The sequence below is a fragment of the Muntiacus reevesi genome, chromosome 11, assembly GCF_963930625.1.
Source record: "Muntiacus reevesi chromosome 11, mMunRee1.1, whole genome shotgun sequence".
Taxonomy (NCBI): domain Eukaryota; kingdom Metazoa; phylum Chordata; class Mammalia; order Artiodactyla; family Cervidae; genus Muntiacus; species Muntiacus reevesi.
Window position 1 is genome coordinate 24,394,845 of NC_089259.1, and position 16,124 is coordinate 24,410,968.

Below are 16,124 nucleotides of genomic sequence, written 5' to 3' on the forward strand. Positions count from 1 at the left end.
GTCACAAGAACAGATCCTCACTGTGACTATAAATTGCTGCTTACTTTATACTCTTTCTGGCATATTTAGAATATGTTTTAAAGAGCTTTTTGCTTATTAATTTATTCCAGGGACTTCAATTTTCTTGGTCTTTTTAATTTAGCTGGCAAATTTAATTTTCTAGATTAAAAATTATATCCCTTTCAATGGTACTACAAATAAATATTTGCCTAATAAATTTTTATTAAAAATCCTTATTGATCAGTCATGTCACCCATTTATAGAGTTTTCCTCCATGATTTTCTACTAATTAAGTGTTGGCCATGAATATGGCTTTTGGAAACATAGTCTCCATGTCACTCCTTCACTCTGTTCCTGATCTTGTTCCCTTTTAAAGCTTTGAACACATGCTGGGAATAAATGTGGTCCCCCAAAGTAGGTAACTGCTTTGTAAATATTCTATGTTCTAAGTAGATCTGTGAAGAAATAGAACAAATCATGAATCTATATTTCCCCAGGAGACAGAATCAACAACTTGGAAACAGGGAGGTGATAGTCTGGAGACAGGAATGATCTAATAAATGCTTAAATGACTCTGTTTTCAGCAAAGCCATTGTGTTTAAACACTTCCCCGGTAGCACTAGTGGTAAAGAAGCCACTTGCCAATGGAGGAAACTCGGGTTCAGTCCGAGTCAGGAAGATCCCTTGGAGAAAGAAATAGCAACCCACTCCAGTAGTCTTGCCTGGAAAATCCTATGGACAGAGGAGCCTGGCAGCTACAGCCCATGCGGTCGCAAAGAGTCAGACATGTCTGAGCACATTGTATTTTGGCTGCCATAACCTTTATCAAAATGACAAGATCATTGTTGCATCGTATGAACTTATTAAACTTTTCAAATAATTTTTGTTGAAAACAATTATAGGCAACACTTTTCTCTACATTTTAACAAAATGACTTATTGCTATCCTCATATGTTTTGCATTAATTGAGGCACAGCATTAAGTGAAAGTCTCCAAAGAAGAATAAACAGGAAGACCTAGGCTGATTCTTGGGAGCCATTCACATTTTTAAGATTAGAAAAAGAGTAGTTGAAAAGGACAAGAAGAGATCTAGCAAAATTTAAGGATAGCTGCAAAATATTAGAAAACATCCATGTACATATATTGGCTCAGGAAAACTGAAAAATACAAGACCCTTTAATCACTAACAGCATTTTTAATAATAAATAAGTTGAAAATATTATTGCATGTGAACTGGAAAATTAAAATATGGCAAACCACAAAATATATGAAACACAAAGGTGAAACTACAAAAATAAAAAAGACGTCATTCCAGAGGAGGGTAAGGGAAGCTCTGGAGGTGGAGTCACACCAGAGCCAGAGGATGGCCTGAGAGCTCTTGCCAACTCAGGCTGAAGGATGGGTCCAGGAGCTGGTGCCCAAAATGGCTCTAGCTGTGAAGCAACTCCATCTCTGGTGCTGGTGCTGGATACAGCGTGGAAACTGGCACTAGGTGTGCTGTTGACTCTAGTTCTCTCTCTGGATTTGGTGCCAAACGAACTCTAGCTCAGACAGTGGTGCTAGAACTGGTTGTGAACTGGCTCTGGTTCTGGGACTGATTCTAATTCTGGCACTGGTGCCAGGCCTGGTGTGAGAATTGCTGAGAGAAATAACCCTAGACAACTCTAGATCTGGAGCTGATGTCACCTCTAGAGCTGAAGTCAGAGAGGGCGTTAAGAAGCAGCTGGTAAGCTAGCTGGCTCTGGACCTACACATGGACGACCTTCATCCAGTGCTTGTGCAGGCCCTGGCTCTGGCTCAGAGGTGCTGCCGGGACTGGCTCTAGTGTTTGCTATGGCCGTGCAGCTGCTGATGGAGCTGTTTGACAGTTAATGATGGAACTACCTCTATCTCTGGAGCTGGCTCCAGTGACATAGCTGGTTCTAAAGAGAGAACACAAAAAGGAAGGATCTATTTCTCTCTTTTTTCCCATCCATAGGAAGCGAAACTATTTTATGTTCTCTGAGCCCAAACAAACAAAAAAAAATTACAGGTTTAGTTTATCTTGCTCTTCTGCCACTTCTAACTGTCCTGGTCATCCTTTCTCAGACATGAGTAGATATCAAAGACTTATGTGACACAGGATTTTAAGATGACAAAAGCTAAAATGCCAATTTTCTAATACACAGTTTAAAACTTGATAACATAATAGTACTTTCCATATGTCTCTGCAACTTTACTTTTGTATGTTTATATGCATATTACATGATTAGATTTTAGGTATTGTATCATTGAAGGAAGAACCATATTTTATTCATCTGTAGTAAGCACAGACACAGAAGAAAGAGAAGATGCAACCTGCACTTTGACTATATACAGCATTAAGGTAACAAGAGTTCAATTCTGAAGTTTAGTGATATTGGATGGAAAACAGAGAGAAAAGACCTTACATATAAAATTTATATTATTATGTATAAAACATTATACATATACATTTCTCAGTATCTTTTTTTCTAGCTCTAGTAGTTTATTTGCTTGCCAAACATGAATATTTTCTTTTCTACCATGGAAGCCTACTGGTTACACTTTAAGGTTATATAGCTTGGGGCACAAGACTAGTTTTTCAGGCCTTGTGTAGTAAGGACCAAAGCAGAATCCACCTAGTGTGAAGATTTTCAAAATTTTGTATCAACTATAATAATCAATTTGGACAATTTCAATTTATTAAGTCATTTTCTTTTAACTACATTAATTAATATTTATAAGGCTAAAAAATGTTACCACTTGTCTTTCCTTAAGAAAGTGAGTTTAATTTTTTTTTATTTTTCAAATTGCAGTATGAGATCAAAGTCCCAGACAGGAGACATACTAAGTCCAGGACATACATATTCATTTATTTGATGTCTGAGAGGAAAAAACAAAGCCATATAATTTAATTTAAAATTGTAAGTAATATTAAAAAAAATAAATATGACTTTTAAAACACAAGAGCATAGAATGCTCCTGTTATGGTGGATTGCATGGGTTACAGCATCTATCACCACTTTATCCACTGCAGCCCGGGATGCTGCTTCAATAGAAGGCTTAGAGAAGTAACAACTTAAGTCGTAAAAGTAACAATAAAACTAGGTATTTTAAACATAAGTTTTTAAGAGTTTAAAATAATTGTTTTCTGGAATTTTGCATGAGACATTTACTTTAATCTCTATTGTTACGGTGAATTTTAAATATATCTCATAATGGAATGTGGAAAACAGGATATTTCTTCCCTTTAAAAAACAGTAAATGAGAGAGAGAAAAAGGAAAAAAAAATATTCCTTACAAAATAAAGTATATTCTCTCAGAAAATGTCAAGATTGAATATGGTTTGTTTGTTTTTAAATTTATTTGGCTGTACCAGATCTTAGCTGCAGCATGGAGGATCTTCGATCATTGTTGCAGCATATGGGTCTTTAGTTGCAGCATGTGAGATATTTAGTTCCGGCATGTGGGATCTAGTTCCCTGACCAGGGATCAAACCCAGGCCGCCTGCATTGGAAACGTTGAGTCTTAGCCACTGGATCACCAGAGAAGTCCCTTGAATGCAGGTTTTAAGTTTGTTTAATGATTTCTGAAATGACAGTTGTGCTAGTAGTGAACTGAAAGTCGCTTAGTCGTGTCTGACTCTTTGCAAGCCCATGAACTGTACAGTCCATGGAATTCTCCAGGCCAGAATACTGGAGTGGGTAGCCTTTCCCTTCTTCAGGGGATGGATCTGACCCAGGGATCAAACCCAGGTCTCCCACATTGCAGGTGGATTCTTTACCAGCTGAGCCACAACAAATAATCAATTTTGAGGGCATCTTTAGTTGAAAGCTCTAAACTCCTTGAATTGTCAGTAAAATATGGTATACAGTATTTGGTGGTAAACAAGAATTCATAAGTGAAAAGAAAAAAATTAAATGTGAAGTAAAAAGTAACCCATAGGAAAAGTGTAACAAACAGCATATTCTCCTATTCTGTAAATGAGTCTTTAGATTTTACTCCTGTGAAAAAGGGCAATATTATAACAAGAATTTATGTTGGCAAAGCAAATATTAAAGTGTGTAAAGAAATAATAATTTTAAAACTTTGGAAATGAGAAATGGATCAAGCCTACGTCATTATTTTCTCAACACTTAATATTACTCTTATTACTCATGGAACGTTCTTTCTGAAATATAATTATTTATAATTTGTAGTGATATCTCACATATATGTGTCCCCTCTAGATCCTAAACTCATTTATAAAAAGAAAAATCTTATTTTATCCAACTATGCATATGTAGTAAGTAGCAAGTGACTGGCATACTATACATACTCAATGTATTTCTGTCGTTGAATTTATTTCTCTAAAATCTACGGTATCACAAATCTATGAGTTCTCAATTCTGACTGAACGAACAAACAAACACAAAATCAACAGGAATGTTGCTAAAAAGCACCAATCATATAAGAATAGTCTCTGAAGATAGGGCCCAGCATCAGTGTTATATTTTAAAGCTTCCCAAGTGATTGTGATGTGAATTCAGTGCTGAGAACTACTGACTGAATTCATTCTTCCCGCTCAACAAGACTGCACATACACAAACCTCAAAGTTCCTAACTCACCAGCATGGAGTGATTTAGTTATTATAAAATGATGTGTATATTTCCTTTTAAATTGCTCAATTATTTAAATTCCTTCTACTTATTTGTAAAGTAGTATATTACTGCATCATAATTACATCATAATTATTGAAGTGTCCATATCCCTTATTACTATAGCCCTTTTTAGCTCTCAGACAGTATTTCATTCCCATAATATGGTATTTGTGTAAGACAAAATGTTACCTTATAAGGAACATATAAAAAATGAGTAATTAGTGAGGTTATGCAGTGATTCTATTCCTTTACACTGATACACATTTGTTCCTGCATTTCAAAATGTATTTCTTAAATGCATATTACTGTGTAACTGATTCAAGAAGTTTCAAAAGAATTATTGGGGAGGACCTCCTTGGCGGTCCCATGGTTAATACTCCATGCTTTCAATATAGGGTAAGGGGGTTCGACCCCTGGTCAGGGAATAAAGATCCCACATGCCACCTTGCACAGCCAAAATTAAAAAATAAAAATTAAGTAAAATACTGAAAGGGGAGATATCAAAAGCTTTGTGACAAGAAAAGCACACAACATATAAAATACACTGAGAGTTAAGGGACAGGATACGGCTGGGCAAGGAAAGGCCACGTTAACCCCCGTACCAAAACAGAGTATATGAATACATGACAATGTACACAGGAGAATAATAATAATCCACTGTCATCTCAACAAAGTCAATTCTTTGGCAATGACAGGAAAAAAGTATACTCAAAAATCTTAAGCTACAAATCATTCCAAAGTCTTCTGCCATTTCAGAAAACATACACTCATTCACTTGCTCCACTACTGAAGAAAATGAGCAGCCATAAGAAAAGGTGTAAATTAAACGTAGGCATCAAATTTTTATCCTCGTGGGGAAACATACTAAACTGGGTTTGAACGCTTGTTGAGAGCTGTCAAGTGATAGACAGGTTTGTCACAATTTTTTAACTCTTCTACATGGATGCATAACATTTCCTCAAGATGAAGGACTTTTTCAGAGATTTGGATATCAAGTTAAGGATCCTTTGAAACTAAACACTTTGAAGACAAATAGGTTCCAGAAGGATGACAATGAAATCCCCATGTTCTCTTCACAATCACTTTACGGCGGTTAGATAACACAGTAGAAATATCAGACCCTGCACATAATTTTTCCCCCACCAGTGTTTTCTCCTCTGTATCAATTCAGTGCACATTTCCCATTGCCTTCTGTTTTGTATATAATTAAGTTAACCAAGTTAATGTCCTTAGAGACTTAATTCATTTCAAATTATTTGAAAATAAGGGGAATATTTCAAGGTAAAAATGGGAGGTTAAACTGAGATCTTGTCTTTTGGAACTCCAGAATCAGTTTTTACTTCCTATATCTTTAATGCCTATTTATCATTAGTTGCCAATAAAAGAAATAGGTATGTTCCTCAAAACAACGTTATAACATGTTCATTATAACTGGCATGCTTATGAATTCTGTTCAATAAGAAAAATTGCTAAGTACAAGGACTGAAGTAGAAAAATACTATGCAGAGAGAAAAACAGAAATGAGCAATGTTTTAAATGTATGCAAAAAATATTAATGGAAAAATAAGCAAGTACTCAAAGTATAGATTTTTTAAAAAAATTTTCATTGCTTATTTTTATGAACCGTTTACAGAAAGAATTGTAGGAAAACCTGAATGTAAGAAATGAATAATCAATGATTAGTACAAACAGATTATTGATATGAAAGTCAATAATAGAAAAATCACTAGGCAACATGGAAATATATCTAGTTGACCACTAAAAGAAGAGTTGGTGTATTGTACAAAGATATATATAATGAGGTTACGTAGGATCTCAGTGGATTGCTGAATTGTGTAGTAAAATTAATACAACTTTTAATAATAAATAATCTTATGAATATATATACATATACATACTTATGCTTGTATTCATAATGAAAAATAATCTAGTTTGGTTTACAATATATATTTTTAAACAGCATTTTCTATATCTATGAACATATACAACATACAAGCAAATTTATATTCAGCTAAACTTGAGAGGACACTCCTTCTTTACTACCTGCTACCAGAGATGATCAGAAGAAATAAAGGAAATGCCAACTTTATTAATTAAGAAAATGTTTCATATATTAAGATTTATATAGGTAGGAAAAGAGTAAAAGCTAGAATAGGGTTTTAGAATGTAGTTTTGAAGAAAAAGAACTTTTAAAACTTAAAACCAATGAAACAAAATTCTACTGGTCTATAAGTCAATGAAATAACAAGGAATGTCCTTCTCTAATATCAATGATTTATGATAAAAAAAGATAATTTACATTTAACAGAACACTTAAGAGTGAAGTCTTGAGTGATATACTATTTTATCTTAAATTATATAATACTGTTCATACCACTCGATGATCATCTTTGAATGTTATGTTTTTCTAAAGCTAAGAATAGGTGTATCAGCAGCAGAGTGATCCTGAAAACTTTATAACTTGAGATACTTGGCCAGAAAAAAAGAGAAAAAATAAGGTACATTAAAATATGAATATAAGAGAAATGATACCTTTAGAATTAAGAGCTCTAGACTGTATGGAACTATCATAAAAGTGCTGGGTATCATTATACAGAGTGAAGTAAGCCAGAAAGATAAAGAACATTACAGCATACTAACACATATATATGGGATTTAGAAAGATGGTAATGATAACCCAATATGCAAAACAGAAAAAGAGACACAGAAGTACAGAACAGACTTTTGAACTCTGTGGGAGAAGGTGAGGGTGGGATGTTTCAAAAGAACAGCATGTATATTATCTATGGTGAAACAGATCACTAGCCCGGGTGAGATGCATGAGACGAGTGCTCGGGCCTGGTGCACTGGGAGGACCCAGAGGAGTCGGGTGGAGGGGGGGGTGGGAGGGGGGATCGGGATGGGGAATACGTATAACTCTATGGCTGATTCATGTTAATGTATGACAAAACCCACTGAAATGTTGTGAAGTAATTGGCCTCCAACTAATAAAATTTAAGAAAAAAATTAAAAAAAAAAAAGTGCTGGGTATTATTATATTAAACTACAATGCAAGTTTAGCTTGTCAAATATGTTCACAGATAAACCAAAGACAAAATAGACATTTAATGTTTCTCAAGATGTATTTTCTGAGACCTTTTATGTACTAATACTTTGTGGCTGCCTTCTATACTTATATAGAAGCAAGAAACCATTGTGAACATTTCCTTATTTTCAACAATAAATGGGGAAGTAACCATTCAGTATTGACTGTTGATGCTTCGTTGTCTGCTTGGCTTATTCATTCCCATATAGCAAACATGTAGCACACATGATCTCAATTAACACCTTGGCAAAATAATAAAGTACCTCATTTATTTATATACATATATAACTTAGTTATATACAAATTATACCCAAAAATATCCCATAGCCATTTATCTATGCTACCATTTAAAAACAGAAGGAAGTTCTAGTATTAAATCTGGAATGTTAAAACCCTGTTTGTGCTTTATTACCATGAAGCAGAGTTATGTACAGTTACAGTAGAATATTTTATATTTATTCATGAATAACAATGCAATTATAGGTGGATAAGCCATTAGAATTTTAGTGTTGCACAGAAACTGATGTATTGTCTGTCCTTTTTAACCAGGGCAAGAATCTTTGACACAATTAGCTGATCTTTGCTTGAAGACCTATAATATTCTGGACTTCTGGAATACCTAGTTCTATTTTTAGACTACATTAACATTTAAAAAAAAAGAAAAGCATAGATGTCCATATATGAAGAAAAGAGCTGTACTGACCATCTACATCACATGCAGCTATTATAAGCACCTGAAATGTGGTTAGTGTGACCTGATAAACGTTCTAAGTATTAAACATATGCCTGACTTGAAAGGCTAAGGAAAAAAGGAATGTAAAATACCTCATTTTAAACACTTTTATATTGGTTACATGCATGCTGAAATTATATTTAGGTTACATGAAATATACTATTAAAATTAATCTCACCTCCTCTTTTTCACTTTTTAACATATAGTTTTAGAAAATGTAAAGTCATATGTGGCTCAAATCATATTTTGATTGGACAGCACTATGTGACTACAGCCATGAAATTAAAAGACGCTTACTCCTTGGAAGGAAAGTTATGACCAACCTAAATAGCATATTAAAAAGCAGAGATGTTACTTTGCCAACAAAGGTCCGTCTAGTCAAGGCTATGGTTGTTCCAGTGGTCATGTATGGATGTGAGAGTTGGACTGTGAAGAAAGCTGAGCGCCGAAAAATTGATGCTTTTGAACTGTGGTGTTGGAGAAGACTCTTGAGAGTCCCTTGGACTGCAAGCAGATCCAACCAGTCCATCCTAAAGGAGATCAGTCCTGGCTGTTCATTGGAAGGACTGATGCTGAAGCTGAAACTCCAATATTTTGGCCACCTCATGCGAAGAGTTAACTCATTGGAGAAGACCCTGATACTGGGAGGGATTGGGGGCAGGAGGAGAAGGGGACGACAGAGGATGAGATGGCTGGATGGCATCACCGACTCGATGAACATGGGTCTGAGTAAACTCCGGGAGTTGGTGATGGACAGGGAGACCTGGCGTGCTGTGATTCATGGGGTTGCAAAGAGTCGGACACGACTGAGCAACTGAACTGAATTCAACTCTAGATTATCAACTGGGAAAAGTAATTTGTAAGCTATTGCTGTTACAACAGCAATTTTTGCTTATACTAGTAACAATTTTGCATTTATGTGTAGAAATATAATTTGAAAGGATATGTATTAAATGATATTTTTTTACTACTCCTGGGTAGTGAAAATATGAGGTAATAGGAAATTTTATTCAAACCTCTAATTCTTATTTTTACATTGTGCTTAATTTTTGGGGACTACTTTTGCATTAAAAATCGTCATGAGCATCTATGCTCAATTGATTTTCAACAAGAGTACCAAGATCCATTGATGGGAAAAGGATAGTCTCTTTAGCAAATGGTGCTAAGAAAAAAGGATAATCATTTGCTAAAGGATAAATTTGTATCGCTATACATACTGGATATAAAAAATTACTCAAAATGAATCAAGGATCTAAATTGAGGCCCTAAAATAACAAAACTATCAGCAGAGAATAAAGGGGGAAATTTCCATGAGCTTGAACTTGGCCATAGGTTCAAAAACATGATATCAAAAGCATAGGTAACAATAACAAAAGTTGATAAACTGGACATCATTAAATTAGAAACTTTTGTGCATCAAAGGACACTATTAAGAGAACGAAAATAAATAACCTACAGAATCAGAGAACATCTTTGCAAATCATATACTTGATAAGGATTTAATGTCCAGAATAACACTTTCAACTCAACAACAAAACACTCAATTAAAAAGGAGAAAGGATTTGAACAGGCATATGAAAAGATGTCAATACCACTAGTTATCAAGAAAACATAAATAAAAATCACAATGAGATACTACTTCATACTCATCAGGAAGGACTATAATTTCAAAAACCACAAATAAACAAACCAAAAATAAAGAGGGAGAGAGAGAGAGAAAAAAATAATAGTGTTGGAGAGGACATGGAGAAAATTGGAACCCTGGTTTATTCCTCATAGAAATATAAAATGATACAGACTTGGTGGAAAACTGGCAGTTCCTCAAAAAATTAAACACAGAATTACCAAATGACTCAACAATTCTACTCAACTATACACCTGATACCTAAAGGTATAAGCCTAAAAGAAGTGACAACAGAGACTCAGATAACTTGAAGGTCTATGCTAATAGCAACATTATTCACAATATTCAAAGAATTAACTCTGTAAGTAATTAATAAATATCTATACTAAGTGCTGGACACTGCAAGGTGTGGATGGCATGGTAAGGAGCGAAACAAAAAACATCACTGGCAACATAAAAATAAAATGGTTTTTTATGGTGTAAATGTATAGCATAATTAAAATTAATAACATTCATTTACAACCTTGAAAGACTCTAAGGCTTTGTTATCCTTAAGTTTAGTCTTTCTTTTTGCATAGTTTAAAAAAATTCTACAATTCAAAGGGATCTCAATTAATGTGAAATAAATATACTGATGAAACCATACAAAACTTATTCTCTCCATTGGCTGAATGAAATGCTTCCAATAATGAGGAATTGTTGGCATGATGATTACTCTAAAGGAAACTCCAATGTAATAGATAAAGAATATCATGCCTTTATCATCTATAAGAGCATCTAATTAAAACATGTAAACAGGGGCCTATATTTCCTGTCTAGATATATGTATTTCAAATGTAAAAAGGAAGGATGGATTGGTTAAAATGATATAACAATAAACCTGAAAAGTTTCATGAAAGAAAAGAGTCTGAAATAACTTGGAAGATATGAAGTAACAGTAATAATTCTGAATTTTATATTTTGATAGTGGTAGTGGTTACATCAACATAAGGAATGAAATAGCACTGATAGGAATGAAATAGCACACACACAAACGAATGATGGAAAGGATAGTGAAAGCTGAAAAATGTCTGTAATCTAGTTAAAAGTATTATACCAGTATTAATTTCCTTCTATTGACACTGTATTACATTTATATAAGATGGTGCTATTGGAGAAGGCTGATTGTGTGTACTAGTTTTGCAAGTTCCTATGAGTCTACAATTATTTAACAACAACAACAAAACCACAGAAAAAAAATGATCATGAAGAAATATGCAAGGGAAGAAAGAGGACAAATAAAATTATCTATTATAAAATATTTTATATAACTTATTATAAAATAAAGTATGTTGAAGTGCATAGGATTAAGCGGAAAATATCCACCAAAGAGCAAGAGAATATACAAAATGGAAGGACAATGAAATATATACTGCTGCTTTCACTATTTTTCAAATTGTTGTAATGCCCCTGAAGAATTTATATGATGTAAATATAGAAAAATAAAAATAAGAAGAAAACAAACAAACCAAAACAGGTAAGAGAGGAAAGGGGTGGACATTATAGCCAAGTGTGGAAAGGAGTTTTAGTTCAGGCAAGTGGTCTATCAGTATCCATGGAAATCTGTGTCCGTCAGAATATACCACATTCCTCCTGTGTCACAGACACTGTAGCACTCTTAAAGACTATCCTGCAGGAGGCCAAGGCTTACCAATTTCTTTTTGTCCCAATTGTCGCAAAAATTGATGAGAATTCATACATAGGAAAATAACTGTTGTTTCTCTTAGTAGCATTTTCACACAGATGAGCCCAGCACTTAAGTTTAGCTGTCACTTTCCTTCTGTGTTGATAATTCAGGTTGGATATGAACTAATCATTATTAAGGATTGAAGTGCTGTATCATGTACAAGTATCATACACATTAAGGTAGTTTAAAAATATTTTACAACAGAAAAGTGACCAGCTCAAAATATACCTGACAATTTCTCCAGAGCTGAAATAAATCAACAATAAAAGACCCTATGCTACTGCTCTTGCAGTTCAGTCCCTAAATCCTGTCTGATTCTTTGCGACCCCATGGACTGCAGCACACCAGGCTTCCCTGTTCTTAACTATCTCCTGGAGTTTGCTCAAAATCATGCCCATTAAAACTTCATGGAAGTGATCTAAATTAATTTGAATTCCATGCTCTATAAATCTTTGATTAAATTTTCACAGAAAATGGTGTAAATAATTGGGTAGACAATTATTGCTGTGATTGTTCAGCAGCATTCTCCCCAAGACACATTAAATACACATTTTCTGATTACAAACACTTAGTAATACTTTAGTAGTAATACTTAGTAAAAGTTTTTTTCTTTGGAACGTATGCATTTCATTGTATAATTTTCTCCCTATTTTCTAATAATTGAAAGTGATTATTATGACCCATATTGAGAATGCTCTATATACGCTACAACATTTTCAATTTCCTGCTTAAATTTTATTTATACTTAGGATATATTAAGTTTCTTGCAACAAAGACGATACAACCATATTAATTCCAAAAATCTTTAAATGCCTGACTTGCTCCTTTAACTTTGAGATGACATTATACCACAGATAAAAGCTGGGGTTAGGTTAGGCATGGTCCAGAGAAAAAGGCAGGGATTTCTTAGATATTCAGGAATAAAACAGTGGCTTTATTCCTTTAAAAAACACAGGCAGAAATGGTAACAGGAAACAACATGGACTACTGAAACTATTTACAAGTGAGATGTTTCTTATCAATCTCAACTCTAGGCTATTAACTTACTATAATCTTTTATATGAGAAAGTACTTTTTTGAGATATACTGCATGGAAATGGGTAACTACCTGTATTACAAATAAATCCAAATAAATACATGTCTCCTACTTAATTTCTGATACACTCCAAAATGAGGCTGGTCACTGGTCTGAACACATACAGGTTCATTTCATTTCTCTCCAGACCTTTGTTTAGACTGAATCTCCTTGCCTACTTAGACTGTGTAGAAAGTCTATTAACTTCAAAAGGTACGTCTTTAGTCCATCTTATTAAAGCCTTTCATGAAAATCTTATTTTTATAGTTCACAGGATCAATTTTCTGTACCACATATAGTTGTCAACTTGATGATATTCCATTTAAAATATCAAGTCACTACTTTTTATTCTTCCTTCATTTCAAATTCAGCTAGACTAACAGGTAAGTTTCATGGAGAACACTAGATTCTATGAAATAGAAAAATATATCAATAGATCTTTAATAAAGATTACAAAGCTAAAATAGAAAAAGTTGTAACTAAATAATTCAATGTGACATAATTTCACTATGATAATTAGTAAGATTTCATATTTTGAAAGATGTTTGAAAAAATGTAGTTTTAGTATATTTTCCTTAAATTTATCATCTTATTTTAAACAACAAAAACTCTTTAAATATTGAGTACTATTGAAGAAATATTCTTTAGTAGGCCTCTATATTCATCTTATCTATGTCTTTGCACCTCAGTCTTAGGTTTATTATACTTAGAAGAAGAAAAGTATACCTTTTCCTCTGTACCATCTGATTAAACTGTATCAAATTGAAGAAAAAATAAAAAAAATTAAAAGTTCAAAGGCTAAATCATTTAAAAACAGGAAGACAGTTCTTTAGTTGTGGTTCCTTTGTAAGTGCTGTGTTTAGAAGTCCTGGGTTATGGCCTTGATCACATCAGTGAAGTCACTAGAACTCTTTTTCTTTAAGTATATGATGTGTTTAAAAAAGAATAAAGGCAAACAAGACCACAAAATAATTCACGTTAGTAACTTCATACACAGATCTTAAAGAGACTTGCAAGACTGACTTCTACTTTATGTTACTTATATATTTTGGGGTTTTTAATGAGAATAAAAATGATTTATTAAGCATACATTTGCTTAATCAGTGTTTCAAGGCAGAAAGTACTTAGAAATACTGAGAGACTTTTTTTTTTTTTTTTTACATAAAAGTCTCTCAATTTATAAAACATTTTTTATTGACAGATAAGGCACAGAAAAATGCAAGTGACATCTGCTAAGCTTTACTTATGAAAACTTAAAGAAATCCTACGGGATAACATCACTCAATTTTTCCTGGAGTACCTCTGATGGAGACTTCCTAAAAAAAATCTGGAAATAATTAGAAACTATTATAGTACCTTAAAAAGTTTACTTGAAAACTAAATCTGCTCTTCATCAAAGAACATAATACACTCAGAATAATGTAATAGAAAAATAAGGTACATATACAGAATAATGAAAAGCATCTCAACCACATCTGATTGTGAAACTTAAAAAAGTTGACAGAGGACAATAGTAGACCTGTGAGATACTGAAGAACTCTGGAGGAAACACTGTACTCACTGATTAAGCACTGACTTTTCAAGACACTTTATATTATTTTACTCCAGTTCATTCTACTCTTAATTTTTTAAAAAAGATACTAAGTGCATTTTAAAAACAAATTGAAAGAAAAGAAGAATAGGTAAATCTTGAAATTTACTTTTATGTCATGAGATTTATAGGAAGAAAACTCCATATACAGTAAAAAAAAGTTTTTGACTATCTGTGGAACAATTAATGCAATATAACGATAATGCTAATAGCATCTTAGGACTTAAAATATGTTTTTCAAGAGACCTAAAATTCCACTGGCATGTTCCTTAGAGTTTAAAAGACTGTCCATATGAACTGAATTATCCTTGACAAGTACCTTCAGACACTTGTAATATGATCTCATGTAAATTTAGACCATATTTTGCACACAAACCACTGGCAATAGTAAGTTTATTCAAGAGCTCAAGATAAAAAGGAAAGAAAAGCTGATAGACTTAATAATATGTGGTAGTTAACATGAAGTTTCCGAAATCAAAAGCATCAAAATAAAGGCATCTAATGAAAGAAAAACAAACACTGTGAGAAATGCTGCATTTTCCTTTCCTTTTTCAGTTCTTCACTACCTGTTTTCTCCAAACAAAATGCTATCTTTCCATGTTTTATCCAAATTTAGGGGAAAAAACACATTCTAAGCAGATAAATAAACCAGAAAATTCCATTTGCATTGAAAATTTATTTTAACCAATAATTAAACCACAGTGTGGATAACATCTTTGTTGTGTTTCCCACTGTGGGAAAAACTTATTCATGCAGTCCATCAAGATAGTTACTCATTCAGATTTCCAGCTATTTTATTAGTACTAATAATTGCTGATCACAACATGGAGCTATATCAACATTTGCAAAGGGTTAACTGTAAAACAGAAGAAAAACAACTCAAAACTCTGCTGTTTTAAGGATTCCTCCGGATTGCCTCTGCCTTGGCACCAAAAAAAAGCCTACAGAACCATGCTAATTCTATAGGGATCAGCTCCATGGTCAAAGAAATGCATTAAGGCCTGGCGGAGAGAACTCAGCATTGGAGAGAGCTGCTTGCTAAGCAATCCCCACAGCACCCGCGACTATATTTATCTCTCTTTATCAGAAGTCTGCTACTGCTATGTTGTCTGGCTAATGGATGAAAACAGGGTATAAATCATCATGAATTTGAGTCGTGGAGAAAATGGCAGATTATTTTAAGAAATTCTGAAGACCTGTCCATTTTTTGTGTGTCCTCAAAGCCAAGGTTTTATATATCTGTCCAACAATGAATTATCTGGAAAAGATGTTTTTATAAGCTAATTTTAAAGCAGAACAGTGAATTCTTCCCACCTGAATTTCATCAAAGGAAGATTACTGATTTGCTTATCAGTTATTTCTTTAAAAATATTTTGTGGAAAGTAAAATTTTTCAGTTTAATAGAAAATGAAACAACTGGAGCTTTTTTTTTTTTTTTAATAAAGACATTTTTTAAACCATTTAAACGAGGTATTTTTAATCAATTAACCACTTAAATATTTAAAACACACTGAATTATTTTAGACATTCAACCTAAAAATCAAGTTGAGAGACATGTTTATAATACAGCTTTGCTGAAACACTGCATAGAGAGCTTAAATTTCTCACTCTTCCTTTCAATCAATAACTGAGGCAAAGTTTCATCTCTA

The 16,124-nt window shown here is 33.4% G+C and overlaps 1 protein-coding gene across 7 annotated transcripts in view; it reads right to left on the reverse strand.

Moving 5' to 3' along the window:
• Positions 1–16,124, reverse strand: part of NBEA (neurobeachin) — a 652,386-nt gene that overhangs the window by 321,965 nt on the left and 314,297 nt on the right. The gene's annotated exons all lie outside the window — the stretch shown is intronic.